Below are 15179 nucleotides of genomic sequence, written 5' to 3' on the forward strand. Positions count from 1 at the left end.
GATAGGCATCACCTCAATTTCTAATTCTTTACCACCACAGAAAAAAAGCTCCTATATTTTTGTACATATGGGTCTCCTTTTCCTTTCATCTCTTTGGGGTATAGATCTCCTAACAGTATTGCTGGGTCAAAGGGTATATATAGTTCTATATATTTTTTATATTTCGACATAGTTCCAAACTGTTCTTCAGAATGGTTGGATCAGTTCACAGCTCCACCAGCAGCTCATTACTGTCCCAATTTTTCCATATCCCCTCAAATTCCATTTTTAACATTTCTTTTAAAAGTTTAAGAGTTTTATAGGTTTTCATAGTCTTGAGTCAGCAACCAAGGTAATAACAAGAGAAGTACAGCAGAAGACCTTGTGAGATTAGGTCCTGATGTTGTCTTTCAAATCCACAGAGCAGCAGAGAGGTCTCATCTCTCAGTCACCAAGCCATTATTGATTTGTTCAGCCATTGAAATTGTCTTATAAAACCACAATGGCAGATAATCTATCCAAATAGGGATATTTTCTCATCAGGAACTTTTCTTATTGGTACAAGGAAGATGGGGCCAATAATAATAGGTAACATTTATATGACACCAATGTGCCAGGTACCGTACTAAGTGTTTTATAAATATTTCATTTGATCCTCCCAACCCACCTGAAAGGTAGGTACTGTTATTACCTCTGTTTTACAGATAAGGAAACTGAGGCAGGCAGAGGTTAAGTGATTTGCCCAGGGTCACATAGTAAATGCCTGAGGCTGAATTTGAATTCAAGTATTCCTGACTCCAGGCCCAGCATTCTATCCACTAGTTATTTAAGTTAGAGTATGTGTGAATTAGATATGTTCATATATAAAAGTGAAATTTCAAGTGTTTAAATAGTACGGAAGGACAACACCTTGTATTAAAAAATACAAATGTATACAAGGTGTCCCAGTTTTATCATTGTAAAACTTAACACTGTACTAAGACTTTTGGGATATCCTTTATAATACTGTCATGGAGACATACAGAAATGTGACAATATTCAGTTTCCCAGTATATTTATTGAGCGTCTCTTCTGTGTAGGACATAAAGTGCTGTGGGTAATACAAAGAAATACAAATATAGTCCTTACCTCAAGGAATTTAAAATGTAGTTGAAGAAACACCAAAAAAATTATTAAAAAGATAATATTTAACAATTGACATCCTACTCATTTGTCAAGGTCCAATTCAAATACCACCACTGCCATAAAGCTTCCTGATCTGAGCTTTCATCTGTTCTGGTATTCTGTACTCTCCCTAAGTACTTAGATGTTATTCCTACTATATTTTAAGCTCCTTGAGGGTGGTAGATACTAGAAAGTATTATAAAATTTAGAACTGGAAGGGACCTTAGCTCATCCAATTGAAACCTCATATTTACAAGGTCACAGAGGTAAGTAGTGAAGCCAAAATTTGAACCCAGCTCTCTGGTGCTTTTGCCTATATATCACTGTCTTTCTGACTTATCAATCATGTCCCTTCATGCTCAGTACAGTGTGTGCCTAACACATAGTAAGTGTTAAGTGTTTGAATGAATGACTAGCAATGTAAGGTATTGAAGTGCTGGGGAAAAAAAAAAACACCTTACATTTTACATGTAGAAACATGGATCCATAAAAGTTGTGACTTGGGGCAGCTAGGTGGCGCAGTGGATAGAGCTCTGGCCTTGGAGTCAAGAAGACCTGAGTTCAAATCTGTCCTCTGACACTTGATACTTACTAGCTGTGTGACCCTGGGCAAGTCACTTAACCCTGGTTGCCTCACCAAAAAGGAAAAAAAAAGCTGTGACCTGCCCAAGATCTTGAAGCCCCTTTGATTTGCCATTTTGGGACCTACTTCTTGTCTTCCCTCCTTCATTTGTAGACTTTCTACCTAAGGTTTTAAATGAACAAGTAGATATAAAGTACTGCTAAGTTAGACTTCAGTGTAGAATAACCAATATGCTGATTACTTAATCTATGCCCCAGAATCTCTTGTAATTAATCTGATCTTTGCTGTGCCTAAATTGACTGAAATGTGCTAGATTGTAGTGATGTGAGGTAGAAAATAAATACCACCAGCAGAGAAGCCAGCAAGAAAGAATTTATAGTGGACAGAGCAGCAGCCTTAGAATCAGGAGGACCTGAGTTCAAATCTAGCCTCAGACACTAACTGTGTGACCCTGGGCAAGTCACTTAGCCCCAGTTGCCTAAAAATAAAATAAAAAAAAAAGAATTTATGAATCCAACACCCTGGTTTTTGAAGGAGAAATCTTTTTACTATTCAAAGCTGCCAGCATCATAGAGGAAACCTGAGATCTGCTGGGGATAGGAAAGAGTATCAGAGTCAAATACAGTATGTTTTGGAACACCTTTCTTTGTAAAACAGAATAATTGACATTTACATAGTGCTCTAAGGTTTGCAAGGTGCTTTACGTACATCATATTATTTGAACTTCACAATAAGTCCAGGGTCCTTATTTTACAGATGAGGAAACTGAGGCTCAGGGAGGGTGAGGGATTTGCCAATGGTCTGAATCTATATCCAAATCTAATACTGTATCTATTAAGTTAACTAAAAAGTGCAACAAACCCTCCTTTAGAGGGTGATTTTAAGTAATTATGAAAGTGAAAAAATTTTTTTACAGAAACGAAATGTCCTTCAAATACCTTCTACTCTCAAGGCCTGGAGTGCAAAACCCAGAAATTCTAAGCCTCAGAGTTATGTTCACTTCTGTGGCCTTGCCAATCCAGGGTTTTACTTTGAAGTGAAGAGATCTGTACTCTGTGTGTGTGTGTGTGTGTGACCAGCAACACTGATCAACAGGACGTCAGACTACATGAAATTTGAATTCCACTACGCCACAAAGGCTGATTTCAGTGATGTTTGACCGGAGTCATGCAGTTTGAGGCACTTGAACCCAGATGAAATCTCACGCAGGCAATTTGATACCTGTTAACCTAGACCAGCCTCCGTGTGGCCTTCTAGGTCCTCAGATGCAGCCTTTTGGCTGAGTTCCAAGTTTTACAGAACAAATCCCTTTATTAAGGGATCTGTGAAGTTTAGATTCAGTCAAAGGGCTGCCCTTGAGGACTTAGAGGACCACATGTGGCCTTGAGGCCGCAGGTTCCCCACCCCTGACCTAGACTCTAGGCAAGATTTCAAACTTTTTAAAGCCTTGATGTGTGGTTTATACACATTTGCTCCAGCGTGTTCTTATTCTTTCTCCATGAAGTCTGTGTAAATACATTTCTTAACCAACACAAAAAGGGATTGGCTGTAACTCTATTGGGATCAACGTAGATCTGTTCAGGGATTTATTTGGAAATAGGGATAACACTGGATGAGTAAGCAGGATATACATGTTGGGATCTTGCTTTTACCATTAAATTAATTCACTGAGGGATCTAATCTATGGTCTGAGCATCTTTGCAAGGGAATGGGATTGGACGAGGTTACTGGCTGACCCCAAATCTCAGTGATGTATTAAGGTGTTAAGGATTTAACAGCTTAACGCTGTGCTGAGACCTAAAATCATATGAGAGAGAACTTGAAGGGACCTTATACAGGGTATCTCAAAAGTCTTAATACTGCACTAAGACTTTTCGTACATTCTTTTATGTGGTCTCTTCAAGCGCTCTCTCCTGTGTTCTGCAGATAGATATTGAATGGAAGAAACAGACTTAAGTAGTATTTCTCCCTCTATTTGTATCATGGCACATAGCTGTTACAGAAACTTAGCTGGATTGGTTTCAATGTCTATTGAGTACCTAATTCTAGTTCTTCTCTTGGCCCTTTTACCCTATCTAGAATGTACCCCTTCTGCACTTCTACGAACTCTTGTAATCAATCCTTAGATCCTTCAAGGCTCAGCTTAGTGGCCACCTCCTACTTGAAACTTTTTCAGATCCCCCTCAAATTATCTTGCATTTATTTATTTTATGTGCTGTATCTCTTAGCAGCATGGAAGCTCATTGAATGAAAGAACAAAGTATTTATTAAGCACTTACTATCTACAAAGCGCTATACTAAGCTCTGGAGACAGAAATATTAAGACAGAGCCTGCCTTCAAGGATCTCACATTCTAAAAGGGAGACAATACACACAGAAGCTTTCAGCTTAGGGTACAGCAACAAAGCAGATGGTAATACCTGTTGTTTAATGTCATTCCCACTGAAAAAAGCAGATCAGTGGCTGATGCTGAACCATTTGACAATGCAAAGGAGTTTGGGGATAACACCTCTTTTTTCTGGGTCTTCACTAGAGAAGTTCTCAGGCTGCAGCTTGAACAGGGGTTGTTTCCCCTATTCTATGACGATGGTTGCAGGCACTGGTCTGGAAGCATGGCTATTCCAAAGGCTCTGCTGTTCACGGCCCAAGATGATTTCCATCAGGGTCTGAAGGGAGATGTAGTCAAGGTGGTGGTGGTGGTGGTGGTGGTGGTTTAATTTCCCTGGCACATAATGTTTACTCTCTCTCCCCCACTAAGGGGAAGAGATGTTGTATCATCTTCTTTTCTTTTTCTCTCCAGTGCTTTGCACATGGGTAGGGTATTAATAGATGCTGTTGGTAGTAGTTGTTTAGCCAATAAAAATCTATCAAGTGCCTGCTGTGTGCTGGGTACTTGTCCCTGCTTCAAAGTAGTACATAACTTTTTAAGTTTACTGTTTGGTTTCAATTTTGGTGACTACTTCAGTCATCACCAGAACTAGGAGTTGAGGCAGAAATTGTATAGCATGCTTTCAGTGGAAATAAGACTACAGTAGATGGAATAGTATGAAGAACTTGTTGAATAAGTTTTTTCATTAAATTTTAAAAACATGGATATGAGCAAACCAGAATTGAGACCAAGTCCAGAATATTGGTCATGAGCTATGCAAAAGGACACCAGCAGAGGGCATCATGTACCTCTTTCAATCAATATGCTTCCTTCTCTGTCTGCTCTGTGTCAGTCAGACACCAAAAGTGTTTTGTTAAACATAGTATTTTAGTATAAAGTCTAGAGAGTGAGGAAAGGATCATAGATTCCAAGTTAAAGAGACCTACAAGGTCATCCAGTTCAATTCCCTCATTTTATAGATAAGGAAATCGAAGCCCAAGGATTTGCCCTAAGGTCACACAGATAAATAAGAAAAGGCAAAAAGAGGAAAAGATGGGATTCAAACCCAGATCCTTGTACTCCTACTCCAGGGCTCGTCCCATCATGCTACATGATAGGCACCTTTATTGCCTGGTTCATGATGAAGTTATGCCAAGTGAGAGGAGGTGGGGAGGGGGTTGTGGTAATGCCTGGCTGCCCTTCTGTTCCCAGGTGAGAATCAGTTCATTTTAGTCCTTCTACCCTTGGTGTTTCAACAATTCATCATGTCATTCAATTAAACAAATATTAAACTCATTATTTACTAGGTAGTGTGATATGAAGATAAAAATTTACACAGTTTCTGCCCTTTTTAAGGGACTCAGAGTCTAGTGAGAGATGAAATATGTGCATAGAAAACTATAATTCAGCAAGTTACAACCCCAATTACCTCACCAAAAAGCAAAAACAAAACAAAAAAAACTATAATTCACCTGTAAAAATAAAAGTTGGGGAGGAAAGTTATCTTGTCTAACCTTGAATCAAATTGTCATCTAGGGACTGCTGGAGAACCTCAGTGAGGTACTGCAGGGAGAGAACCACTCTTATTTTTTTGTAGACGGCTCTAATTGTTGAGAATTTTTCCCTTGGATTAATCCTAAATCTGCCTCTGCAACTTTCACCCCTTTTTCCTAGTTCTGTCCTCTATGGCTAAGCAGAATGAGTCTTACTGGACTCCAGTCAAACTGGATTTGAACAGTTCTTCAAATGCTTGAGAACAGCTTTCCTGGCCCCTCAGCTCATTTTCTTCTCCAAGATAACCCAGTGCCTTCAACCAGTCAGTCAATAAGCATTTGATGAGCACCAAGAAATATACTAGAAATACAAAGAAAGGCAAGTCAGTCCCTGCCTTCAAGGAGCTTACAACCAATGCACAGATGACATGTTCTTAAGTCCCCTCATCATCCTGATTACCATCCTTCAAATGCACTTCTTCTCTATGCCCTTACTAAAATGTGATGCTCTGACCTGAATATAAACTCTAGAATAAGTCTGATGGTAGCCAAATGAAGCAGAATTGTTCATCTTTCTCGTCCTGAACCAAGCAGATGTGTCATCAAAATACACACACACACACACGTGTATATATATGTGTATGAGTATGTATATATACATACACACACACACACACACACACACACACACACACACACACACATACATATAAATCAACAAAAATCTGCCTTTGCTCCAGCAAAGCAAATTTCCACATTGGCCATATCCAAAACAAAAATGCACATCTTATTCCTCACTCGGAAGTCTTTCACCTCTCTATCAGAAGGTGGCTAGCACGTTTTATTATTAATCTTCTGGAGTCAATGTTAGTGTTTACACTGATTAGTTCCTAATGCTTTCAAAGTTGTTTATTTTTGCCATGTTGTCATATTCTCCTTGTTCTGTCCACTTCATTCTGCATCAGTTCCTGTAAGTCTTCCCAGGTTTCCTTGAAACCATCCCTTTCATGATTTCTTACAGCATAATTGTATTCCATCACCTTTATAAACCATAAACTGCGGGAACCGGCAAGCTTACAGTGCTCCAAAGTGTTCTGATCCAAGGCAAAGTTTGATTGATGAACCCCTGCTCTGAGCACTGTAAGTTATTGGCCTGGGTTAGAGTCTGAGCAACAGTAGACTGCTGCTTGACTCAAGTTCTATCAGCCAACTGTTAAGCTGTGCTGGTTCAGAAGGACAGAATTACAGGCTCCCCTTTGGTCTGGGAGTCCAGCCTCGGTTATTCCTCTGCAGGCTTCCTATTGGACTAGAAGCTGGAACTGAGACCCTGCTCTGCTCCTGGGATCTGAGCCACACCCCCTATGCTTGCTTCTGAACTTCGATACACACCCTCTCTGTATCCACTGCCCAGGGCTTGCAACTGCTCCTCACACTGAACTGTCACCCCTAGACTCACGCCCCTTCCTCAGTGCGCCCTGGATCTGTGACTTGGAACTGGGTAGTAGGCAACAAGGCAACTCGGTGGCTCGGTGGATAGAGTACTGGGCCTGGAGTGAGAAAGACCTGAGTTCAAATCTGGCCTGTGTGACCCTGGGTAAATCACTTAACCCCATTTGCCTTAATCTACCGGGGAAGGAAATGGAAAACCACTCTAGTATTTTTGTTAAGAAAACCCCATGGAGGGGCAGCTAGGTGGCACAGTGGATACAGCTCTGCCCTTGGAGTCAGGAGGACCTGAGTTCAAATCTGGCCTCAGACACTTAACTCTTACTAGCTGTGTGACCATGGGCAAGTCACTTAACCCTGATTGCTTCACTAAAAAGCAAAAAAAGAAAAAGAAAACCCCATGGACAGTATTGGCATACTATGGTCTATGGGGTTACAAAGAGTCAAATACGGCTGAATGACTGAGCTGTTAACAACAGAGTGGGCCCAAAGATTTTGTCATAGTGTCCTGAGATTGGTCTTGAGGGTCCCCTCATGTGCATCTGGGACATCTGCTTGCCCCTGTGGGCAGCCTCTTCCTGTATCAGAATGCTCCTTGAGCAGCACACTCCTGTCCAGACCCCATTCTCAGTGTCTGCAGACTCCTCTGTCTGTCCCACCATGCCTACCTGGGCTACAAAAATGACTCACTGTGACTTTGTCTTGGTTCTCCCCATCAGGATTTGTCCTGGTGAGTTTTCTAGATCTGTTTGGAAGATTTTTCAAACAAAAAAGCCTCTTCATGCAGCCTAGGATAGGATTAATGTTTCTGAAGGTCACGTCATACTATTTATCCATGTAGATAAACAGCCCTGCTAAAACTTCCAGCTATTTTCACATGAACCTTATGAAACAGGATCCATCCTGTACTTGTGAAGTTTATTATTTTTTTTCTAAACTTAAGTTAAGAACTTTATTCCTTTTAAATTTCATCTTATTTAATTTGGCCCATTGCTCTAGCTTGTTGAAATGATTAAGTCACTTATTTTGTATTATGCAGCTTCCCTGCAGAAAACTTTCAGCTTCTGGGCAACTCCAGAGCGAGGAAATGAATATTATGAAGTGAAGAGAGACATCAGAGATCCAGTCTCACCATATTCACAATCACTGGAGCCTTTTCTGGATCTGAGGCAAACTCTCCCAGTATCTCCTTGATCTTCTTGCCTATTACAGACTGCTATCCAGTTAGGATTGTGGCCTGACTTGCCAACCTTCCTGTTGAGGTTTTAATACAGTTGATTTCATCATCTTCTGACTCATGACCCCAGCTAGCTGGGCCTTGGACCTACCTCTGCTGACACTTGAGATCAGGAACATTCTATGTTTGCTACAGAGATGGGCAGGCAGCCGACTGCTTGCTTACTGCTTTACTCGGGGGAGTAGAGGGGCCGTGTTTGGTCTGTTTACATAATATATATGGACAAGTTCTATATTTAGCCAAGAGTATAAATGCCAAACTCTCAGGTTTGAGAAGAGAATAAAGAATACTCATGAAGGTACTATTTCTCCCTTTTACTATTTTCCCTAACAGATAAAGCAGTTAGGTGGTGACGTGGATAGAGAACCAGGCCTGAGTCCCAATCCAGCCTCAGATACATATCAGCTGTGTGGTACCTTGTCACTTCACCCTGTTTGCCTCAGTTTCCTAAGCTGTAAAATGAGCTGGAGAACGAAATGACAAACCACTCCAGTATCTCTGCCAAGTTGTTTTTTTTTTTTTTCCTTTTATTCCTTCTGAATTTCCTCTTATTAGATTTATCTGGAAGCTGTAGCCTATCAGACTCTTCTGGGTCCCAGAAGGTATTAACCAAATGTGTTCACTTTGCCTTCATCTGGACAAATACACCATCTATGCCTTTAAGTCCCTGATAAAAATGTTACACAGTGTAAGGCCAAGCACAAATCCATGGAACAACCATTGATCACTTCCTGCCAAGTTGCCATCTAACTATTAATTATTACTCCAGGCATTTATCCAGTCCCAATCCATCTAATTTTATTATCTATTCCATAGCGATCCATCTTTTCCACAAAAGCTTGGTATCCCCCTACAAGTCCGAAAGCTCTACGAAGGCAGCAGTTGGGTCTTAATTAACTATATGTCTCCTCTAGTCCCTTACGCCTTGCTTGACCTACTGTAGTCTCTTAGGAGATGTTTAGCAAATTTAGTTAAATTGAGTGTTAGAGTGCATCTGTAAATAAGGTAGTAATTTGTTAAATTAGTTTTTCTCCATGCCTCTTTTTTATGTCATCATAGTTTCCCCAAGTATCTCTCCCTCTTCCCCTCCCAGAGAGCCTCCTATATAACAAACAGTATTTTTTCTTAATAAAAAGAAAAGGAAATATCAGCATACTCAATCAATACATTAAAAAAGTAAGGCAGTGATTTCTAAATGCACTCCCATATAATTTTCCTCATAGTCTCTTGACAAAGATGGAAAGTCTCTTTTTCCCTCCATTTTTAACCCAACTCTCCCTCCACCAAAGTCCTACTCCATTGCCTCATTGTGACATAGAAGTGACGTTAGAGTCTTAAAAACTATGCCTATAGAGGTAATGTAGCATGGTGATCAAGTGGTAGATTCTGAATTAGGAAGACCTATTTTCACAGCCATCCAATATGGTACCCAGAGTACAGTGTGAAACCAAATCAGTAAGGTGTTGAGTTTCAGTTTTCTCATATTTAAATTGTAGATGATACCAATAATACCTGGGTTTGTCATGGGTCTCAAATAAGACAATGTATATAAAATGCTTTGTAAACCTGATTACATAGCACTGTCTCATTTACTCATTACTCTATGGAAATGTCAGATAATTTGTTTCACTGTTGATTCATATGGAAATTTCAGTCCACTAAACCTCTAGTCCAGGGGTGGGGAACCTTAGGCCAAGAGGAAACGTGTATCCCTCTAGGTCCTTGGGTGTAGCCCTTTGACTGAGTCCAAGTTTTACAGAACAAATCCTTTTTTAAGGGGATTTTTTTTGTGAAGTTTGGATTCAGTCAAAGGGTGGCACTTGAGGACCTAGAGGGCCACATGTGGCGTCGAGGCAGTAGGTTTCCCACCCCTGCTTTAGTCCTTTTTTCATTTGAACTGCTCTCTAGTTTTACCTTTACCTTTATATTTCAATCAGTCAATAAACATTTATTAATTCCCTAAGTGCCAACTATGTGCTACATTTATCCTTCTTAAATTTCACTTCATTACATTTGTCCCACCAAAGGAATATGTACTTTTGACAGGACAATCTGAGCTTTATTTTGGGTTATTCCCCCTACTTTGGGTACCCTTCCCCATGATCCTAAATACTATTTATCCTTCAGTGTCAGATTGGGTTATGCCTCTCCATCATGAAGCTAATGCAGCACAGCTGCTAAAAGAACTTATTCAATCTTAAGTTCTATGGATGGAAGTATGGCATCCAGTGCTAGGAAGGTGATGGTTCCACTGTACTTTGCTCTGATCAGACAATAGTTGAAATATTGAATTCAGTTCTGGGTAACATTTTTGGAAGAACATTAAGAAGTTGGAGGCCCCAAAGGCAATGAAAAGATAGGAGACCATGCCATAGAAATATCAGTTGCAAGAATTGGGGGTATTTAGGGGAAGCTAGATGGCGTAGTGGATAGAGCTCTGGCTTTGGAGTCAGGAGGACCTGAGTTCAAATCCGGCCTCAGACACTTGATATTTACTAGCTGTGTGACCGTGGACAAGTCACTTAACCCCAACTGCCTCACCAAAAAAAGCCAAAAAAAAAAAAGAATTGGGGGTGTTTAGTCTATAGAAAACAATCCTTGATGGGGCACAGGAGGGAGATGTAATATGATAGCTGACTTCTAGTATTTGAAGAGCTCCCAAGTGAAAAGAAGAATGAGACTTCTTCAGCTCACCAAAAAGTACTAGATTTGTAGGTCTAGGACCAGGGTTCTAATCCTGGCTCAGCCACTTTACCTCCGTGACCTTGAACAAGTTATTTGACCACTCTCCAATCCCATTTTCCTCATCTTAAATATAAAGGAGTTTGACCAGACAACTTCTAAAGTCCTTTTCAACCCTAACTCTATGATCCTGTTGTAACCATCTGTACTACTGTGCCTCACACTTCTCACTGAGAAGGTGGCACCTACTCACCCTCCTGGCTGGCTCACTCACTTCATCTTTCTCTCATACTGGCAGATCTAAATTCTCAGACAAGGACCAACACCACATAGTTGCACCCACTCTTTCACAGTCCTAGGGGTAATCCCATTGTGAATATGTGCCCCCACTCCCCACTTCAGCTCCATCAATGTGCTTCCATTTACACAAAACCAGTCACTCACAATAAGAATGTTTTTAGATCTTAAATAACCATTTACTAACAATAAAGCAAAATAAATTACATTCTAGGCATTCATACAGTAGAACAAAAGCAGGAATAATAAATATATTACAATCCACACATAAACTTTGGTCATACTCTTCCACTAATGCACTTACCATTTTTTGGGGAGAATGGGCACTCCTTTACAGAAAATTGCCAAGGAAGCACATGAGTGAGGAAAATTCATGTGTTTAGGATAACTAAAAACTCTGGAATTGTGAACTTTGATATTCTTTTTCTGCTTCAGGAACTGTCCATAAAAGTTCCTTGATAACTGTAGCTTCTGTGTTAAAAAGATGCTTCCACTGCTAAGCTAGTTGAGTCACACTACATTTAACTAACACCTTATTCAACATGATGCCTCAGCCAAACTAGTTGATACTTAAGGTAACTTCTTTGATTCTCTGCTTCTAAACTATTTCTTCCCTAAGCTGAACTTAATTCTCAGCAGCAACTGTAGTATCCATCACTTCTAGCTTTAAGCTTAGCTGATGCTGTTTTTAAATCTGTCCTTTCTAGCTTTCTCCTCTTCTCTCTCTGGGTTCAGATTTTGGGTCTTTTTTTGTAAACACCTCCACCTTAGCTTATCTTCAGTAATCAAATTCTCATCTTCTGTCTTGAATCAGATAAATTACCTTTGTCCCATAATCACAGAAGTGTTCTGATGTTCATATTGCTCCAGTATACTATAGCTTACTGCATTCAAAAATGAACAACTGTCTCAGAACTCTGAGTCAGAGTAACTATTTCTGTAGGAACTCTGAGCAGATTTAACAAGAGGTTCCATATGAAAGAGCAGTATTTTAGGGGGAAAGTACCTTATACTGGGAGCAATGGGTGAAAGTTGCAGCCAAGAAGATTCAGATTTGATATAGGGGGCAGCTAGGTGGCGCAGTGGATAGAGCACCGGCCCTGAAGTCAGGAGGACCTGAGTTCAAATCTGGCCTCAGACCAAACACTTGACACTTACTAGCTGTGTGACCCTGGGCAAGTCACTTAACCCCAATTGCCTTAAAAAAAAAACAGATTTGATATAGGAAAAACTTCCTAACAATTAGAACCATCCCAAAGTGGAATGTAATAGATTCTCCCTCACTAAAAGTCTTCAAATGAAATCAAACAAGGGAACAAGCATTTATTAAGCACCTATTACATGCCAGGCACTGTGCTAAGTAGTAGGAATACAAAGAAAAAACAAAAACAATCCCTGTCCTCAAGGGATTGAACTGGGACACAAGTTCAATTCTAATTCCATATTCTAATGGGGGAGACAACATATGTCAATTGGAACATATAAATAGAAAATAGATGGAAGACAACGTGGGAGGGGATGGCACTAACAGTTGGTGGGACGGGGAGAGAAGAAGGGTTGCTTGAGCTGAGTCTTAATGGAAACTGGGGGTTTTAAGGGTCAAAAATTGGGAAGTTGGAAAGTTGGAAATTCCCGGCATGAGGGACAGGCCACTAGTGCAAAGACACAGAGATGAGAGATGGAGTATCCTGTGGCAGGAATAGTGAAGAGGCCACAATGGCTACATCCTAAGGTTTGTGGAGGAGACTAGATTAAGAAACATAGGAAGTAGGGACAGCTAGGTAGCTCAGTGGATAGAGTACTGGCTCTAGAGTCAGGAGGACCTGAGTTCAAATCCAGCCTATGATACCCTGGGCAAGTCACTTAACTCCAATTACCTTTAAAAAAAAAAAGGTAGGAAGAGATCAGATGTGAAAAGCTTTAAGTGTCAAACAGTAGGTAACAGGGGACCACTTCGGTTTATTAAATGGGGAAGTGACAAGGTCAGGCTTGCACCTTAGAAAGATCATCTTGGCAGCTCTGAGGAGGATGGATTGGCATGAGGAGGGACTGGAAGGCTGCTGGAATATCCCAAGCAAGAAGCGATGAGATCCTGAAATAGGCTGGTAGCTGTGTGAGTTGTCAGAGGACGTATGTAAGAGATGTTTAGAGAAAGAAATTACAAGGTTTGGCCACTTTTTGTATATGAGGGATGATTGAGAAAGGAGTCAAGGCTGTGTGATTGGAAGGATGGGGGTGACCTTGACAGTAACAGGGAAATTTGGAAGAGTGAAAGCAGGATGACTTGTTGGGAGTGTTGAGGTGATTCCTGTCCAGGTACAAATTGGGTTCAACTACCTTGGTGAGACTTGTGAAATGAGTAAGGTCAGTTCTCCAGTGAATGGAGGGAAATGGAGGCCTAAGTAATAATAATAATAATAACAAAACTAGTCCTAATTATTTTTTTCCCTTATAGGTAGATGCAACCTGATTTACTCAGTCTGGGCCAGCTTGGGGCTGGTCCTGGTAAGAGGGGAAGCCACAGACATTCTGCACTCCAGGGATAAATGAGGGTGTGGCTTCTAGTAAAATCTCATCACTTTGGACCCTACTAATTCAGACCTGGTGATAAGATACCCGTTAACAGATAACCTTTGCTTTGATTTGAAAGTAAAATAGTTTAATTAAGATATCTAAACAAAATAAAGGAGTAAATTGTCTAAACACCTGTACTTTCATAATTGATATACAGAATTATCATTGTTATCCATTGCTTAACAATTCATTGAAGACCTTTAATAAGTAAAGATGTTAGCATAGTCCTACTCTCCTCCTAAAGTTAGTTCTTTGTTGTTTTTTTGTTTTGTTTTGTTTTGTTTTTGCTAAGTGATCAAACCCCGTGGCCCAATTCATCTGAATTAATGAGGTCTTAACTATTTATACAACGATGGTGTGGAGGTTCAGTGGACTCTGGTTCTCGTACATGTTCCCCTTACTCCAGAGAACTAGGAAACGTGCAAATACCACTGCTGTTAGGGGTGGGGAGTAGGGGAAAGAGAAGGGACAGCCTTTGTTTCCATCTGACCTGTTTTCAGGCCTCTCGAGGTACCTGGCTTCTGCCCAGAAAGGGGCCCCGACAGAACCTTCCCCTTCCTTTCTCCTCTTAGCTTTCTATTTGCGTATTTTTGGTCTTCATTCAGGATAAGGACTTCTCCCCTAACAGAAGAGCAGGCTGGTCGTGGAAGAAGAGAGTTGTTCTTTAACTAACAAGAAAGGTTTGGGGGAGAGGAAGGAAGCAGAAAACAAAAGAGTAATGAATTAGAGGAAAGATGCAGGGCCTTATATGTTGCTACCAATCAGTGTCCAAATTGAGGGAGCAGAGACGTGTGGACGGGATTATTAGCGTTGTGCTGTGCTCAGCTCTGGGCCAGCCCCAGTAAAAGCCTTTTCACAAAATCCTGGAAGAGCTTAAATATAAAGCAGTGACCTGTATTCTTTGGCAAAGCTCCCTGGATCTGGGGCTTAGGAGGCCTAGGAAGGCTTTGGAAAGAGGGAAGCTGGAGGAAAGAGGGGCTCCCTAATCCCTAGACATGAGTATCAAGCCCCAGCTCTCCATCCCAAAGGGTCTGTGCTTCTCCCAGAGGAATGAACATCCCTAGAAGAAAAGTGCTGGTGTCCTGGGTGCGCAGACCCCACTCTGAAAAAGTCTCTAACAACATTCCTGAGTGCAGCCTGGACCAGATTAAAATGTAGGTGGGAAATAGTTAACAAAATAAATAAAAATACAATAGAACTTAGATATTGTTTCTAAGTCAGTATGTGCCCCATTTCTATTGTTTAACCCCACTGGGGCACAGTCAAGGAGATAAGGCCTCTGTTGATCCCTTTCTCCCTAAGAAAGGGCAGACAGGGCATGGGACCTGAAGGTCCCACGAGTCCCAGGGGTGGGGG

The sequence above is a fragment of the Vombatus ursinus genome, unplaced genomic scaffold, assembly GCF_900497805.2.
Source record: "Vombatus ursinus unplaced genomic scaffold, bare-nosed wombat genome assembly UNPS02000749.1, whole genome shotgun sequence".
NCBI classification, from domain to species: Eukaryota; Metazoa; Chordata; class Mammalia; order Diprotodontia; family Vombatidae; genus Vombatus; species Vombatus ursinus.